The sequence below is a fragment of the Metopolophium dirhodum genome, chromosome 7 (assembly GCF_019925205.1).
Source record: "Metopolophium dirhodum isolate CAU chromosome 7, ASM1992520v1, whole genome shotgun sequence".
In the NCBI taxonomy this organism is placed as follows: domain Eukaryota; kingdom Metazoa; phylum Arthropoda; class Insecta; order Hemiptera; family Aphididae; genus Metopolophium; species Metopolophium dirhodum.
Window position 1 is genome coordinate 14,710,825 of NC_083566.1, and position 12,227 is coordinate 14,723,051.

Genomic DNA, 12,227 nt, shown 5'->3' on the forward strand with positions numbered 1-12,227 from the left:
ATTACCTATTGTAATGATGATGATAATAGTAATAGTTTAACGTGGATGCGATCGACACAGCGGGGTGAAATCGTGCGTCTCGAAAGGTGGTTGCGCGGTTGGTGGTAGTCCCCGGACGGTGGTTTCGTTTATGCTAAGGGTGAATGGGGATCTCAGTCCTCACTCCTCAAAGCGCCGGAGCTGAAGGGGATGTTCGTGAGTCTTCGGCTGCGATCGACACGTTTCGACAGTGATGCGAGTGCGCTCGCGCCATGCGAATGACATCTGCGAATAGGAGGCGATCACACACTCACACCGTCCGCCAGATGCCGTGACTATCGGCACGTCCCCGGGGCCGCGCCACGTACTACAAACAATATTTTTATCGACGCAAAACGTATTTTTTATTATTTGCCAAAAACGTTGTTGCAATGGTCAGTGGTTTACATGGAACCCGAATGGCGAACATCCACCAGTAAAATCTCATCAACAGATCTAATATTAGGACCAGGTGGCTTGACTCCAAGTCTCCAACATTTTTTTTAAGTACCTACCGAAGTATTTCAAAATTGTTATCATATTTTTTCACTAGAAAATAAATACTATTTATTGAATTTAATAGGTAAGAGAAACGTTATCAAATCATAAGAACAAGAATGAAATACAGATGCCTCTTGCCTTTTAGCTAAGCACTATAATAGGTATATACTGTCAGTTATGTCTCGTGAGACTTCGACTGTTTGATCTTAAAATTCTTTAGTTATGCTTTTCTTAATATATAAATAGATGGAAATATGTTTAAAGTCTACTAAAGTATTTAAATTCTTAGGTATAGATATTAGGCTTGAGGAATATCTCATGCAAGGACTTAATTAGTAACCTATACTCTATAGGTACCTACTATAATATGCATGTGGTATATCTACAACGGTTAAGTGTTAAATACCCTGTGGAGACATGATAAGTGTGCACTATTTGAGTATCTATATTATTATAAATTAAAATATTGGTACCTAAAGTTGTATGACACTTTTCTATAGAACCATTCCTTGGCAGCCCAATTCGCCCAAGTGGAAAAATTATAAATGATACCAATGATTATGGGTCTTCTAAAATTTTACTCTAACTGTTATCCATTGTCTAATATATAATTATAAAATATACGTATATACACATATAATAGCTATTAAACACTATTAAACACTAAAACTTCTCTGTTATATCTCTCTTATATCAGTGTGAAAGAAAATATGTGAATCTAAGGTATATCCAAATTTTTAAATCGTTTATAGTACCTACCTATCCTACTTTCTAATATTAAACTTGATCCATTTTCATATTTTACATATTAACTTTCAATCGCATGTTATTCATATAATGTTAAAGTACCTATGCAATTATAATAATAAAGCCCACTATTTATTTACCTTGTTACGTCAACGTAAATTATAATTATTTCAATTTGATGTTTCTCCAATTTGTTTGTACGTCATACAAAATTACACGTCAATATTATACACCTATACGTCATGAACATGAAACAAATCTTTATAGCGCACTATTGTGTATCTTTGTATCCTTTGTTAAGCCTTATACCTATATTATTATATGAGTAGATTTTATGTTCAAATTTACCTATTATTAATTTTAAAAAACAAGTTAGAAGTTTCAAAAAAAAAATCTTTTTTTTATTTAGGTACCAAGCATTAGTTACAAGCTATTTATCTAAAGAAAGGTGTTATATCACAAAAATATGTAGGTGTATCACCCAATTATAAGTGATACATTTTCCAACAACATTTATTTTAGTTTATTTATAATATTAATATATGGCTACCAGACTACTACTTCGAGTACTAGGTACCTATTTAAAGATTAAACAAATTTTTAACATATTTATTAATTGATATTTATATATTATTTGAACAATTTTATTGACATTCTAATAGATTGCATTCAAACGAGTGCCTTTTCCTATTATATTATAATATGATAACTATGGCTGTATTTTTATTGTAAATAATATTCACTATCGAACTTATAAAGGCAATTGTTTATGTCTTACAGCACTTGAAAATGTAATATAGACGTAGCCACGTAGGTAGGGACATTATATTATATTACATAACTAAATTAACAAATTAATAAAAACAATATATTGAAGTAGTAAGTGACAAAAATTCATTATCCTAATGCCAAATACCAAAACTTACAAACCTTGAAAGGCTTTAGGAAATATTATTCTTAATTGAATCATCTGAACTAGATGGATTTCCAGTGTTACCACTATTATCAAAAACTGAATTGAAATAAACGTGGATGCTCTACTGTACAGTAGGTTACAAGTGAGCTACTGTAATGGATGGTGACATGGTGTTACATTTGAATTCAATGATATAATATCATTGTACAAGAAAAACGATTCATAGCAGAGACGGTCTAAAAGTCAGCCTTTATTATAATAATATGTTTAAATCACAACAAAATAAGTAATAACTAAAATCGTTATTCTTCGTTTAAATATCTAATTTCGTCCAAATTTAAACTTAAAATAACTATAAAAAAAAATTGTGTTAATTTATTTTTTTTAGTTTTTTTTTAATGACATTATGAATTACTTATGAGATACCTATAAAAGCTGAAAATGTTATACATTTATAACTAAACAAAATAATTTAAAAATTTTCGAGATTTTGACGAGTTTTGTCAAATATCAAAAGTTTTAAATTTAAAAAAAAAAACTTGTGTCTATGTATGTTAAATATATTTTAATTGTTATTAAAACAACTAATTAGGAATTTATTGCATTACATTTTCAAGCTTTTTGACCAAATGAAACAAATTGCATTGACATTTATAAATAAAAATCGTCGTTTTATATAAAGTGGTAATCGGGTGACATAAACGTACCTAACACGCTACTCTATATTTTCCACTTCTTTATTGAACAACAATTTATATACTTACAATCTGTTTTTACAATTTTACATGTTAAACAATAAGTAAATTTGATAAGGTGGCGGGAGGGGGAAGTCACCCAATGGCATATTATATACCTACAGTCTACAGAGAGAATTAAGTAATTTTATTCGTTTTTATGGTAATAAACAAATCGTTAGAAAAAATCGGTTAGAAAAATAAAATATCTATATACCCAGCCTAAAAACATATTTATGTTAAAAAACTAAAAATGTATTAAGACAATTTTTAGTCTATTTATCGCTCAAAACGATGTATAGACTATAATAAAATAAATATTTAGTGGGGGACGGAGTGGCCGAGCGGACTAAGGCGTCGGCTGCGACGAAGCCTCGCTGGTTCGATACCTCGGCCGCAGGCGGCATTTTTCTTCGGGCAAGTCACGGTGCCCGGAGAACAAGTGCTGCTATCCCCCCACCCGGGACATGGCAGAAACCTACGGGTGCCCCATTAGAAATTCTGCCAAAACACAACACACACGTGTACCAACCTACCCAATTTAAAAACCTACAGTTCCCACCCCCACACCCAATGGCCTATGTTGTCAGTTTTCAATTTTTTCTATAAATACCGATAAAATTGTATTTGTTTGGTAAAAAAAGCGTGAAAATGTAATATAAGGCTCCTGATATATCGTTATAATAGCAGTTGAAAAATATTAAAAATACATAGGCACAATTTTTTTTTATAAGCATTTAAATTTCAAATTTTGACAAAATTTATCAAATTTATAATTTAGGAATTATTTTGTAGTTAAAAATGTATAAAATGTTCAACTTTTATAGCTATAAGGATTGAAAATTGAAAACAAGGCTCCACGTAAATAGGTTATATTATATAAATTACTTTATTCACAATAATATCATCAATTAATATACTTTGTAATATCATAGGCTGACTGACCGTTTTCGCTCAGAATCGTTTTTCTTATACAATGATATTATATCATTGAATTCAAATTTAACACCATCCATTTCAGTGACCCACTTGTAACCTAATTTACAGCAGAGCGACATCCACTTACCCACCTTTTTTCTTGTTAAAGGTATGACGTATGAAAACATATGAGAAATCTTGTATTACATTTTCAAATCTTTAAAAATATATTAAAAATGTGCATAATTTTAAAATCAATACATTCATCTCTCCACTCAGAATCTAAAATATATAATACCTATATTAATATGTACCTATTTAACGACTACTTTTGCTTTTCACTTATTTATTGTACTCTTACCCTTTCGGGTGTTATTATTTATTTATATAACAATAAATTAACTATAATTTTTATTATATTAATCTTATTATTCTGTACTATATTTATTATTTATTCTTTAGCTCCCATCTAATAAAGTTATTTTTTTAGTAGAAGTTTATAAGTGCATAGTATTCACATTATACAATTTAAAAGTGAAATGATAAAACAACGTACATAAAGAATAGGTTGTTAACTAATCAATCGAGTTCGGTTGTTGTAGATATTCGGTTTTTTCTGTTAAACTAATATAAATAAGTGATATCTGCAGCTATAAATTCGATTCATACAGCTATATAGGTAGGAAAGATAACAATTATTTTTCGTTATACATACCTAATAAATAATGATTTATATGGTCTTATTGATTTTTAAAATTACATTAAGACTTATTTTTTAATTTTAATTTTTAAGGTTTTTTCTTACAAAATTAGTTTTTTGTACATTGGAAATCTTTTCTTTATAATTTTCTTTTTTTTAATTTCTAACTGCTAATCGCTAAACCACAAATTTAATAAAAATTTTATATCCTAAAACTTTTATTAGTTACCAAACCATAACCTGTCAATTTTCATAGTTACTAGTAAGTAATTACAGTTACTAATATCATATAAATACAATATTAAATTGTATATTATAAAATACTATTTTTTTTATTTACTTCTTTTATTTATTGTGCACCTGTTAAATTGACAAATATTGTTCATGCGTGCTTAAATTAAAAACAAAGGAATACCTACCTACACAACATGCGAATAATTTTAATAAATAAATTAATAATTTTAATAATTTTAAGATATATCAATTATTAAATGAGTACGATGTTAATTGTTCATATTCTTTCAAGTTTCAGTATAATGTATTATACTTCTCTAGCTGATTTATTTTAAAAATGCAAGCTTAATTCTTTTTTAGATAGGTAGGTAGTATATTAGTATTTAATGTAGGTTGTCGGTGGGTACAACTATACAACTCTGGAGTACAACCTATTCCCTACACATAGGGTACCTATCCAGAATTTATGTTTTTGTTATTATTATTTATTAGTTAATTATTATTAACGAAATTTACGTAACACATACACGTTATCGAAAAATAGTTTGAATAAAATTACATAAGAATACTTGATTGATAAACTAACGAAACATCGACGTCTGATAAGTAGACAAATCATGAGTAGATGTGAAGAAAAAAATTTTAAGTAATTAATTAATTACGATTATAATAATAAATATTAAAAATAATTATAGGTACTGATTTTGGTGATTTTAATAAATTATGTTTGCCATCGAGTTTTGTTTTTGTTTTTTTTTTTTGAGCATGTCATTAGATTACCAAGTTATAAAAAAATAATATTTAGTTCTTGTAAATTAAATCAATACCAATTATTTCAATTAAAAGTATTAATGCATATTTTACTTAAGTTTAGTGGACCATAATTAAGAAACTATAGCTAACCAAAATGAACAATTTGAGTAACAACATTTTCAGAAAAAAAAGCTTTAGGTGATTATAATTTGAAAAAATAAAGTTGATTTTGCTATTGGTGAACCTACGTATTTAAACATTTTGAAATTGTTATAAAAAAATTGCATGTTAAAAATAAAGAAACACGTCTTTTTTCGTTTTTTCGAAATTCCATATCATCGATCTATAATTGTTAAAAAAAAAATCGCGGACAATGACATATGATACACCCTATATAAATTATAATATAGTGTGTTAAAGTGTTGTAAATATATTTTAATATGATTTATTTTTGTTACTTGGATTTATCTAATATAATATTTCTATAAATATGTAAATACATTAATTACATTGTAAAACGTGTGTCTGTTAGTAGTTTTGTATTTTTTGTAGTAGTTTTTGAAGTTTTGTACAAGTTGTACACACTTAGTTTACAAAACAATTTTACATTGGTAGGTATACCTTCACATTGTACAATATACCTAGACACCTAGTACAGGTAATACAGCACTACAGCAGTACCTACTATATTATTTAACAACGTTTATTTTGTAAGTATACGTAGGTATATATGTATCTATTTAGATTATGCCAATCTATAATTATTTAAAATTACCATATATTACAGGTACCTACTTCAGTAAATAAATTATTGATGTTCATTTAAAATGTATATTTTCAACTATGCATACAACAAAAATAATAATTATAATGAAAAATACTCAAATTAGTATAATTTAATAATCAATAAAATATAGCAAATTTGTAATGATAGAAAAAAACGTTAATCTTATCGATAACGAGTTAAGGTAATTTTAATACAGAGTAAAAAAAATATAATACCTAAACTAAAACTGTCACAATAATTTGTATTTTCATATGAATATTAATTATTATCTACTATATAATATGGCGTTTTTCATTAATTCTTAAAATATTTTTTTGAAATATTTCAAGATCATCAACCTTAGACATTAGGTACACTGGTACAGGTTAAAAATATTATTTTCATTATATTTATTTTCTAATATACCTAATTTATTTATATTTTCATATTTTTTATGTAAGACATGTTATTTATATAATGACAGTTGACAGGTCAATCAAATATTGTTGCCATTCAATGTCACAAGCATGGTTATCTACAATCACTTGATGAGTGATAACTATTGATAGGTATATCTAACTAAAAAAAATTGTACTTACAATAATGTCGACAGCATAATTAATATATGTATAAGGATAATATACAAATTATTATTTTACATTAATCAAATTTATTATAATTATTATTAACAACATAGGTAATTAGTTCATACTTACCGTGAACCTATTATATTTATTTATTATGCCATATCAGAGGCCTAACAACGTTGTATGTAAAACCTTACTGTAGTACAAAGTATAAACAAAACCAGAATATGAAACGTGACGGTTAGGAACTGACCTTTTATAAGTAGTATTGATTAGGTAGGTAATTTTTTTAGCTTTCATTGTTGCTCAGAACTCTTGTAACTACGTATTATTCTTGTTAAGGTGTAGTAAACGAATATGATAGTCGCAAAGGTGCATTTATGGGGAAGGGAAGGACATGTGTGCCCCTCCATTCTTCACGTGGACATATTACATTACATTATGTAATAATTAATAATTATTAATAACAGACTACTAATAAGCTATTACAATTTATATAGTCTACTTGCCTCTTAGCCTACTTGTTGATATTGGTAAATAATAGTTTATAACACAATGTTATAATGTATAATACTATAATATGTAACTCTACAATATTTTGTATCCTGTGTTTTACTGTTCATTACTATAATATTGTTAATGACTAGGATGATTCTTGTTTCCATGTATTTTTTACGCTGTCGCATGTCGATATCTTATCGGTTATCGATAACACTCAACCATCGAGATGTATATACTACACAGTAGTATATACATCTCGATGCACTCAGCACACATTCATACATAGCCAGTTGTAGTCACTCACATATTATATTGTTATGTGTATACTATTATACTAATACAGTACGCGTAAGTGTGTGTGATAGTGCGGCCACACTACAAACGCACATGAAACAAAATGCCTGAATGACATCAATGATATGTACCAAAACTAAATCTAATTCTTGTTATAATAATTAAAACGTCAAATAAATAATAATACATTAGGTATATAATTAATTATACATAACATATTATTTGTACATCCATAATATACTAAATTAACGCATTAGTTAAATGTTAATAATTAACAACAATATCACTAACTTATATGCAAAGAAAGATGTGTACCGTTATATGAGACGGTTTCTCAAAGAAGTCACACACACTCAAACCAATACTTCTAATTTGGGAAGAGTCTGCTGTATTGGTGACAAAATAAATAAATAAACTATAATAATGGAAACTCGGAGACTATATTGTTATTTCTAAATCCTTAACTTACAGAAAAAACAGACCCAGCTGGCAGCCATCTCCTTCCATATACATACAATGTGTGGAGAGGTTTTTGTCTGGTAACACTTAGACCTTCTCAGGAGTTACCGGTTTCTGTATAAAAATAATTCCTAATGAGTAATGACTAATGAGTGACAATCTAGTCTAAAATTCTCAATGCTTTATTGAAGCATTTATTGAATAATGTTTTTAATGTTAATAAATATTCAAACAATCTACAAAAACATAATTGTAGTAAATTTGCAGATTATTTAAAAAAAAATCTCGTGATACAAAATCACGATCACTTTAATATTGTAGCGCCTTCTCGGCTTTTGAAAGCTGTAAATTATGTCTTTTTTAGTGTATATTTAGAGGCATAGTTGGCTCCTGAGTTTCAAATAAAATGTAATTTTATACAAATTATACTGTTATTAGAATTTATTAACATAAATATGTTTTTGGACTGAATACACGATTAGATCTAACTGACCGATTTTTTGTAAGTTTTTCGTTGTCATGCTAATTTATTAACAAAAACATATTTATGATTCATAGATTTTCCTTGTAGAGGAAAAATATCGAGTAGCGTGTTATGGTTATTTCTAGTTACAATCTTCATATTTTATATTTATATGTATTCTATAATATCACTTTTGTCTGTGATTAAATAACAAAAGTATGTTGTTCTACTATTAAGTGTCTATCATTTGTAAATTATATTTAAATTAATTTTTGCGAGATTGTACAATTAATTGTATACTAAATAGATTGCCCAAATTAAAAAAATATATTATCTGCTGCTGCTTATTCAGTATAACTTTCAAATACAATATTATTAGATTATATTATTATCTCCTGAAAATCATTATTGTACATTACACTTCGATTAATATTTTAATCATAATAAATTATGTTTTATGCAGATTAAATGTGGGTTGAGTGATTCGATTATAAAAATTATATAAACACTGTCTTTTCAATAAATATTTTAAGTTCAAATTTGGACGAAATTAGATATTTAAACAAAGACTATCGATATTAGGTATTTTGTTGTAATTTTAAAATATTATTATTGATTACTTGAAACATTTAATCTATTTTATATACACAATAAATTTAGTATATTATACTATTTTATACACACAATTTTACCCACTTTTTTAGCTGTTATTAGACATTAATATTATTTTTTCTTCGATTTATGCGAATAAATATAGAAATTGAATAAAACTATTTATTTTATTCAAATGATTTTTTTATTCCATTGTAATTCATAAGTATTATTTATAGAAACTTGAAACATTCCACAATTACTAATAATAATATAACTTTATATATTCGGGAAAATTTTCATAATATTTAGACTAATTTTAAAAATTGTATAGACATTTGATATTTTTTAACTGTCTAATTTGCTTAGTTTTTTATTTATATTGGGCAATGGCTCTATATATAATACCATTGATTATAAATACTAGAATGATAATTCTGTATTATAAGCAAATTATTTTGAAGAACCTATAATTGGTATTTCCAGAAACGACATAATATAAGAGTTTTAAAATCACCATGTATTACTGTTGTAATTTTTCAATTAGTTATTTCAATGTTGAAAAAATTCTTTTAAAATGGTATAAGGATATTAAGATTATCAAAATCAAATATAATAATAAGTTAAAATGAATTTAAAACAAATCAATTGTAGTTAGAATTATTTAATAGCATTATGTTTTAGTAGAGTATATTATTCAATGTATTATACTAGTACCTTGTACCTTGTACATATTATATACTAATAGTTTTATATCCATTACACTTTTACTGCCACTCAAAAAATAAATATATTTTTTATGTAAAATTGTATGATACACACAAACACAATAAATAATTTAAATATTGTAATACATATAGAGGTATTAAGGTATCTACTTCAACGGCTCATCGAAAAATTACTGGGGAATATTTGCATATGAAATAAGTTAACAAAAATGCAATTACATAATCATAGTTTGTAGTAATAAACTGCCAAACAATTTTCATCGTGCATTTTTCAAAACATCATTAAAATTTGATTCTGGCTATTCGCCTGCTCTATTTACCAATAATAGATAGCACCGTTACGATTAAATTTATCATTTATGCAATAATGGTAGCTACTAGCTGCTAGGCTGGTATTAATCACAATATTTAAAAAGGTTAACTATCTATATTTTACATTTTTACTAGGGGATTAATGATTAGCGTAGGATATTATTGTATACAAAATTAAGAACAATTATTATTGAAAAATAGTTGTCCCAGAGTATATGGTATATAGTAGGTATATACGATATCGTATGTAAAGAATATTTAATCTTTACATTTTATATTCCTTAAAATATATTTTGTAACGCAAATTTTAAATGAAACATTTTTTCACTCAGAAAATTACTTATTAAAGCAATATTTTATTTATTAAGTTGTCTTAAAATTTTTTCAGGAATTACCTATTTAAATATTTTTCAAACGGTATGAAAATATTTGTTTTTATTTTTTAATACATGTGGGATAAAAACTTTATTAAATACACATTTAAAATCTTTGTTTTTATAATATGAATACTTAAATAAAAATAAATATCATATTCTAAAATTTATTATTATGGGTGAATTGTACTAAATTGTTGAAGTTCTAAGTATTAAAGTCGTAATAAGGTAACTGTCTCCATTAAACAATATTGTTAAGTGGAAAAGTGTAATCCATGTAGTGTGTGGTGAGATTCTAAGATATCATTCGAATAACGTTGAACGATTTGTTAGCGTTGGTATTTTTATTATATGATTAAATTTTAAATATAAAACAATATTACTTAGAACGCTTATAATGATCGAGTATTTATTATTCTGAAGTAGTGGAATAGCTTGTTTGAAAACCTGGTCTTGAACGTGTAGTATGCATTTCTTAATTTGCTTCCAATACTTATCTACTGGGCTTTAAAAAAACAAATCAAAAAGTTACACTTACATTTAAAACAACGATTTATAATAACCTGTCGATCAGTAGAACTAGGTATAGAATGACTAAATTATTACAATCGAAACCAAACGAATGATTGTTTGGCAGCTAGCACGATTTTAGTCCCTGACAAATCATTTGACACACCTAACGACCTTGAGGAAAAAAATCTAATAATTAATTGCCAAAATTATTTCGGCGTAAAAATGATGATGAAATATCCGTGGTTTAAGGGCAATATTTTTATTTATTTTTTTTGTAACCTTATATTACGATAACAACTAAAATAATATATAGGAAAATATGTATACTTTATATTATGTTGTATGTTTTCTTTAAATAATTTTAATTGATCTTAATGTAAACAAATATATGAATTTACTATTTAATTTAGGTACCTAATTGATAAAAAAAAATGCAATACATATTAAAGTTAGTTAACATTTGATTGAATATACAGTACCTATGTTTTAGTCATTATACTATTCTGTATTAATGGGTAATATTTGAACTATATTGTTTATAAATAAGTATAATATTGTTACAATATTATATAGAGTTAATATTAAGTAAAGAAACATTGTATTAATACTGCAAAATACTTATAATATTGCCTTGTTAAATTATATTTTAGAATATCACAACGATTATAAAAACAACTTTGGGGTTGAAATTAAAAATTGCCAAACAATTTTTAACTATATAATATATTATATATAGGTATATTATAATTATAATGATGATAATAATAATAATAATTATTATTATATATTAGGTATATATATTATTATACTATACCTACCTATTTATTTAATTAATTTCATATTAAATAATCCGAAATCGTAACTAAATTATAATATGTAAAATACTAAAATATAATATAGTGCATATAAATTATTTTTGAAGTATAAAACTATAAAATAATGCAATATTATACATATAATTATTCTTACACAAAAAAATAATCTTATTATTAAGAAACAATTTTTCACATTAAATGGTTTTTTTTTAATTTTTACTTTTGATTTTACACAATAATGATATCAATGTAAAATTAACGCAATAATAGCGACCCAAAGCGACTTGGCATTACGCCGGGTGG

The 12,227-nt window shown here is 25.9% G+C and overlaps 1 protein-coding gene across 1 annotated transcript in view; it reads right to left on the reverse strand.

Moving 5' to 3' along the window:
- The window catches only part of LOC132948434 (anion exchange protein 3-like), a 59,769-nt gene extending 59,542 nt beyond the window's left edge, over positions 1-227 (reverse strand). The window contains exon 1 of the mRNA XM_061018884.1: positions 6-227. The gene's annotated coding sequence lies outside the window, so the exon portion shown is untranslated. The remainder of the gene's footprint in view (positions 1-5) is intronic.
- Positions 228-12,227: the final 12,000 nt, after the last annotated feature.